Source organism: Herpailurus yagouaroundi, unplaced genomic scaffold (assembly GCF_014898765.1).
Source record: "Herpailurus yagouaroundi ecotype Mexico unplaced genomic scaffold, PumYag 140, whole genome shotgun sequence".
Lineage (NCBI taxonomy): Eukaryota > Metazoa > Chordata > Mammalia > Carnivora > Felidae > Herpailurus > Herpailurus yagouaroundi.
The window spans coordinates 66,835,576-66,842,555 of NW_024412395.1; the positions used below are offsets into that span (position 1 = coordinate 66,835,576).

Here is a 6,980-nt window from a genome sequence, read left to right on the forward strand (position 1 = left end):
TTAATTCTTTAAACTATGTTCATTTAAAAGTAAAAAAAAAAAAAAAAAAAAAAAAATTATTTATTTATTTGCTTACTTACTTATCATAGCGAGCGGGGGAGGGGCAGAGAGAGAGCGAGAGCCTGCCTGCTTAGGAGCAGGTTCTGTGTTCAGTGCAGAGCCCCACAAGGGGCTTGAAATCACTAAGTGTGAGATCGTGACCTGAGCCAAAATCCAGAGTTGTAGGCTTTACTTGCTGAGCCACTCAGGCACTCTGATTAAGACTCGGTAGCGGCCATGGCGCATACATGGCTTGCTGGCCGCCTGGTTCTGCTTCCTCTGCAACCATGTCTGACAAACATGATATGGCTGAGAATGAGAAATTCGATACGTAGAAACTAAAGAAGACAAAGATGCAAGAAAAAAAATCCACTGCCGTCCTAGGAAAGATTGAACAGGAGGAGCAAGCAGGCGAATCGTAATGAGTCCTGAGCTGCGAATATGGGCTGTATATTCCACAAGCATTCCCTTCTTATTTTACTTGTTTGAGCTGTTTAACTTTGTAAGCTAGAAGGAGGTTAGATCGAGTTTAAATGACTTCTGCCCCTTTCTCATCAAAGAATCTGAACTACTGACCATGAACACTGGGCCTCCTCTCCTGTCTGCCTGTCTGGCTGGCAGGGAAAGAAAAGAACTTGAAGGCTGGTGAAGGAGGAAGCGGGTGGGAACCGCCAGTAGAAAGTAAGTTGGTCCAGGTGTTAGGCAGACTGTAAAATGCAGTTTAATCAGAGTGCCATTTTTTCCCTTCAAATGATTTTCATTATCGGAATGCACAATTTTTAAATATGCAAATAAAAAGTTTAAAATGTGGTTGGTGTGAAAAAAACTTTGATTAAAATAAAAATAAATTTCATGGCTAGTTTTAAGTAATTTAATTTTCATAGATTTTGGTGAGGTATTATTACTTGAGATCTAATAGCATCCATTTTCAATTGCTTTCAAGTCATCTCTTACCAAATTGACTCCAAAGCTATATTTTCTTTGGGCATATATTCAGAAAATGTATATAGTGTGTATGTATATGTATTATTTATCATATAGGCTAAGTGCAAAAAGCCTGAGAGTGAAGATCTTGGCTGCAATGCATCTTGTTTTCATTCCACTAGGTGTCAGTATAAGTCCGTGAATCTGAATGCTGTTGGGAGAACAATTATTAAATCCTTGCTTGTTCACAAACATATTTTTATTTATCATTCCAAGGATGATGATGTGAAATTTAGATCTAATAATGTAATCTCTTGTGTATTAAAATAATTATTGTCTACTCAAATGTTCATTTTTATTGCACCTATTCAAATTAATGTCAGCTGCTTAAATTAGTTAAGCTTTCGTGCTAATCTACATTAACAGAATAGAGAAAGAAAACAATCACAAACAGGAATGACAGCAATGACTTTGTTTCCTGCACTCTATTTTGGGTTTTCAGCCAGTGGCTTTTTTTCTTCAATAGGTTATGAAAGGCATTTGGCCAATAGAGAGATCAAAAGTATAACATTTCCCCCTTGTGTTATCTAGTTTATAAATATGCTTTAAAGGATATGAGCAATACTTGACTAGCTTAATATCATGTTGACTGATAAGTTTTCTTGCTAAAAGAACGTGTTGGGTAATTCATAAGTTAGATATTTTTAACTTATTTTTCCCACTCTGACTACCCAATGTGGCATCAGAGGCTTTGGCTTTGTGTTGGCTTGACCTTGATTCATTTGAACATCAGCTTCAACTTATTATATTAAATAATGAAAACATGTCTTAGGTTAGATGTTCATAGGCCAGAAATAGCTGAATAATTGTTGAGAGTTATTTCATACTGAGTTCTGTTTTCCTTAGTAGGCAAAATTTTTGTCTTTTTGTTTAGACAACTGTTAGCATTTTAAAGGAAAAAATGACATGTTGAAGTATTTTTCAAATAACAGTATATAAAAATGCATTAACATTTGCCATTTTTAGTAGTAGTTTTAATGTGGTCAACATTGTAATAAGTTTTTAGCCACAGAGGAAAGGGGGATACTCAGTGCCGATGTATTCTGATTTGAATGAAGTATTATCAGTCTCTCACTAATTATAATTTTCAGTTATACTCTCGAAACTTTTCTTTAAAATTTTTCCTCAGAATTCACAGGAAGTTCCACTTCTTCATGCTATTTTCTCATAGTAAAAGATTTCTTTTCAGTGTCAATTTACTCACAATATTAATTACATAATAAAAAGTTAATACTCAACACTACAAAATATAGAAATTTAGGGATATTAAATTATTCCATACTGTAAGGGAAAGAGACCAGAGAAATGTTAGGTACACTGATATCTCTAAAGGCCTTCTTTTTTTTTTTTTTTTTTTTTTTTGCAAAATAGAAGTATTTTTTTTTCCAAATTTTTATTTAAATCCCATTTAGTTAACATACAGTGTAATATTAGTTTCAGGTGTAGAATTTAGTGATTCCTCATTTACATACAACATCTACTCCTCATCACAAGTGCCTCCTTAATCCTTATCACCCATTTAACCCAACTCCCTGCCCATCGCCCCTCCATAACGAATACTCTATAGTAAAGAGCCTATTTCTTGGTTAGCCTCTCTTCCTCCCTCCATATTCGTTTTTTCTTAAATTACGCTTAAGAGTGAGATCAATCATAAGGTATTTTTCTTTCTTTGGCTGACTTATTTTGCTTAGCATAATACTCTCTAGTTCCATCCATATCATTGCAAATGGGCAGATATCATTCTTTTTTATAGCTGAGTAATGTTCTATTATATATTCACACACACACACACACACACACACACACACACACGACACACAAATATCTTCTTTATCCATTCATCAATCGATGGATATTTGGGCTCTATCCATAATTTAGTATGGATAAAGCTGCTGTAAACATTGGAAGGCATGTGTGCCTTCAAATCAGTAAATACCAAGTAGTGCAATTGCTGGGTCGTAGGGTAATTCTATTTTTAACTTTTTAAAGAATCTCCATACTGTTTTCCAGAGTGGCTGCACCAATTTGCATTCTCACCAGCAGTGTAAGAGTGTTCCCCTTTCTCCTCATCCTCACCAACACCTGTTGTTTCCTGTGTTGTTAATTTTAGACATGCTGACTGGTGATATCTCATTGTGGTTTTGATTTGTATTTCTCTGATGATGAGTGATGTTGAACATTTTTTCATGTGTCTATTAGCCAACCGGATGTCCTCTTTGGAAAAATGTCTATTTATGTCTTCTGCCCATTTTTAAACTGGGTTATTTGTTTTTTGGGTGTTGAGTTTGATACATTCTTCATAGATTTTGGACACTAACAAATTATCATTTGCAAATAACTTCTAATCTTTAGGTTGCCTTTTAGTTTTGTTGGTTGTTTCCTTTGCTGTGCAGAAGCTTTTTATCTTGATGAAGTCCCAATAGTTCATTTTTGCTTTTGTTTCCCTTGCCTCAGGAAACATATCTAGTAAGAAGTTGTTATGGCTGAGGTCAAAGACGTTGCTGCCTGTGTTCTCCTCTAGGATTTTGATGGTTTCCCATCTCACATGTCAGTCTTTCAACCATTTAGAATTCATTTTTTGTGTATGGTGTAAGAAAGTGATCCAGTTTCATTCTTTTGCATGTTGCTGTCCAGTTTTCCCAACACCATTTGTTGAAAAGACTGTCTTTTTTTTTCCATTGGATATTCTTTCCTGCTTTGTCAAAGATTAATTGACCATATAGTTGTAGGTTCATTTCTGGGTTTTCTATTCTGTTCTATTGATCTATGTGCCTGTTTTTGTGCCAGTTACCCTACTGTCTTGCTCACTACAGTTTTATATTATAGCTTAAAGTCCAAAATTGTGATGCCTCCAGTTTTGCTTTGCTTTTTCAAGATTGCTTTGGCTATTTGGAGTCTTTTGTGTTTCTATACAAAGTTTAGGATTGTTTTAGCTCTGTGAAAAATGCTTTTGGTATTTTGATAGGGATTGCATTAAATGTGTAGATTGTTTTGGGTAATATATACTTTTTAACAATATTTGTTTTTCCAGTCCATGAGCATGAAATGTCTTTCAATTTCTTTGTGTCATCTTCAATTTCTTTCATCAGTGTTTTATAGTTTTTAGAGTGCAGATCTTTTATCTCTTTGGTTAGATTTATTTCTAGGTATCTTATGGTTTTAGTGCAAATGTAAATGCAATCCATTCCTTGATTTCTTTTTCTGCTGCTTCATTATTTGTGTAGAGAAATGTAACAAACTTTGGTACATTGATTTTCTATTCTGTTACTTTACTGAATTCACGTATCAGTTCTAGTAATTTTTTGATGGAGTCTTTTGGGTTTTTATATAGAGTATCATGTCATCTGCAAATAGGGAATGATTAACTTCTTCCTTGCTGATTTGATGCCTTTTATTTCTTTTTGTTGTCTGATTGCTGGGGCTAGGACTTCTATCTAGTACTATGTTAAATAACAGTAGTGAGAGTGGACATACTGTCTTGTCCCTGACCATAGAGGAAAAGCTATCTTTCCCCATTGAGGATAATATTAACTGTGGGTTTTTTGCATGTGACGTTTTCTCTGTTGAGGTGTATTCCCTATAACTCTACATTGTTGAGAGTTTTTATCATGAATGAATATTATACTTTGTCAAATGCCTTTTCTGCATCTATTGAGAGGATTATATGATTCTTATCCTTTCTTTTATTAATGTGATGTATCATGTTGATTGATTTGCAAATACTGAACCACCCTTGCAACCCAGGAATAAATCCCACTTGATCATGGTGAATGATTCTTTTGATGTACTGTTGGATTCAGTTTGGTAGTATTTTATCGAGAATTTTTGTATCCATGTTCATCAGGGAAATTTGTCTGTAGCTCTCTTTTTTAGTGGAGTCTTTGGTTTTGATATCAGGGTAATGCTGGCCCCACAGAATGAATTTGGAAGTTTTCCTTCCATTTCTGTTTTTTGGAATAGTTTGAGAAGAATAGGTATAACTCTTCTTTAAATGTTTGGTAGAGGGTGCCTGGGTGGCTCAGGTGGCTAAGCCTCTGCCTCTCGGTTTCAGCTCAGGTCATGATCTCATGGTTTTGTGAGTCAAGCCCCAAGTCCGGCTCTGCTGCCAGTGCAGAGCCTGCTTGGGATCCTTTCTCTCCCTCTCTCTCTCCCCCTCCCCAGCATGGGCGGTCTCTCTCTCTCTCTCTCTCTCTCAAAAAAAAAATGTTTGGTAGAATTCCCCTGTGAAGCCATCTGGTCCTGGATTTTTGTTTATTGGGAGATTTTGATTATTAATTCAGTTTCTTTGCTGGTTATCAGTCTGTTCAAGTTTTCTATTTCTTCCTGTTTCAGTTTTGGTAGTTAAAACGTTTCTAGGAATTTACCTATTTCTTCTAGGTTGTCCAATTTGTTGGTGTACACTTTTTCATAATATTCTCTTATAATTATTGTTATTTCTGTGGTGTTCATTGTTATTTCTCCTCTATCATTTATGATGTTATTTGTTTGAGTCCTTTCTCTTTTCTTTTTGATAAGTCTGGCTAGGAGCTTATCAATTTTATTAATTTTTTCAAAGAATCTGCTCCTGGTTTCATTGATCTGTTCTATTATTTTTTTGGCAAAATAATCTTAAAAATTTAGATTGAAAAAATTTCAAATCATACAAATCTTATACACACACATATACATATACTCACACATATATATGTATAAGTTTATTTATTTATTTTGAGACAGAGAATGAGCTGGGGAGGTGCAGAGAGAGATGGGGACAGAAGATCCCATGAGGGTTCTGTGCTGAGAGCAGAGAGCCAGATGTGGGGCCCAAACTCATGAACTGTGAGATCATGACCGATCAGAAGTCAGATGCTTTAACGACTGAGCCACCTTGGTGCCCCTAAATGGTACAAATCTCAAGTAGAGGATATGTACACATATATGCACATATATATTATGTGTATGCTTTTGTCGCAGATTATGAGTCTGGAGTTCTCTCTTGTCCAGCAAGAGAGCTGACGCAGAAATGAAAACGAGAGAGGCTAATGTCCAGGAGGAGACAAGAGCCCTGGATGTTTTGTCGATGTATTTATTGTTGATGTATTTATTGAGCTGTCAAGATTTTACGTATGTGGTGAACATGCAGAAGAAAACAATAAGATGGTGACCATTAACTTGTGTGTGTAAGAAGCAAAGAGTTGGGGGGGCAAGTGGTGTTTGAAGTTGTGATTAAAGCACAATGATATACTGGTGTGCCAGACGCCAGATGGACAGTGTTTCTCTGTAGGTGATACAGCCAAGTAGCTGCTATCTCAAAGTTTAAGATTGCTGGAGCATGCTGCCTCAAGGCCAACAAGGCACCCTTTTCACTAGTTAACCGTGGGTGTGTTTGCCCTGTGTGGCTTTCCACCTCTAACTGTTCTCTGATGCTTTTTTTCCCGTGGAGGCAGCTTTTGGACATGAGGCTTGTTTTACTTAGTGACTAGCCCTGGGCACTTTCCTCCAGTGGTGGTGGTTTTCTGGCTCTATGCTTTGTCTTACTTTTTTTTTTTAATTTAATTTAATTTAATTTAATTTTATTTATTTATTATTATTTTTTTATTTATATATGAAATTTATTGTCAAATTGGTTTCCATACAACACCCAGTGCTCATCCCAAAAGGTGCCCTCCTCAATACCCATCACCCACCCTCTCCTCCCTCCCACCCCCCATCAACCCTCAGTTTGCTCTCAGTTCTCAACAGTCTCTTATGCTTTGGCTCTCTCCCAGTCTAACCTCTTCTTTTTTTTTTTCCTTCCCCTCCCCCATGGGTTCCTGTTAAGTTTCTCAGGATCCACATAAGAGTGAAACCATATGGTATCTGTCTTTCTCTGTATGGCTTATTTCACTTAGCATCACACTCTCCAGTTCCATCCACGTTGCTACAAAAGGCCATATTTCATTTTTTCTCATTGCCACGTAGTATTCCATAGTGTATAT

At 36.1% G+C, this 6,980-nt stretch overlaps 1 pseudogene; it reads left to right on the forward strand.

Annotated features, from left to right (window-relative positions):
- Positions 1-308: 308 nt before the first annotated feature.
- On the forward strand, positions 309-609 carry LOC121030279 (thymosin beta-4-like; annotated as a pseudogene).
- The last annotated feature ends 6,371 nt before the right edge of the window (positions 610-6,980 follow it).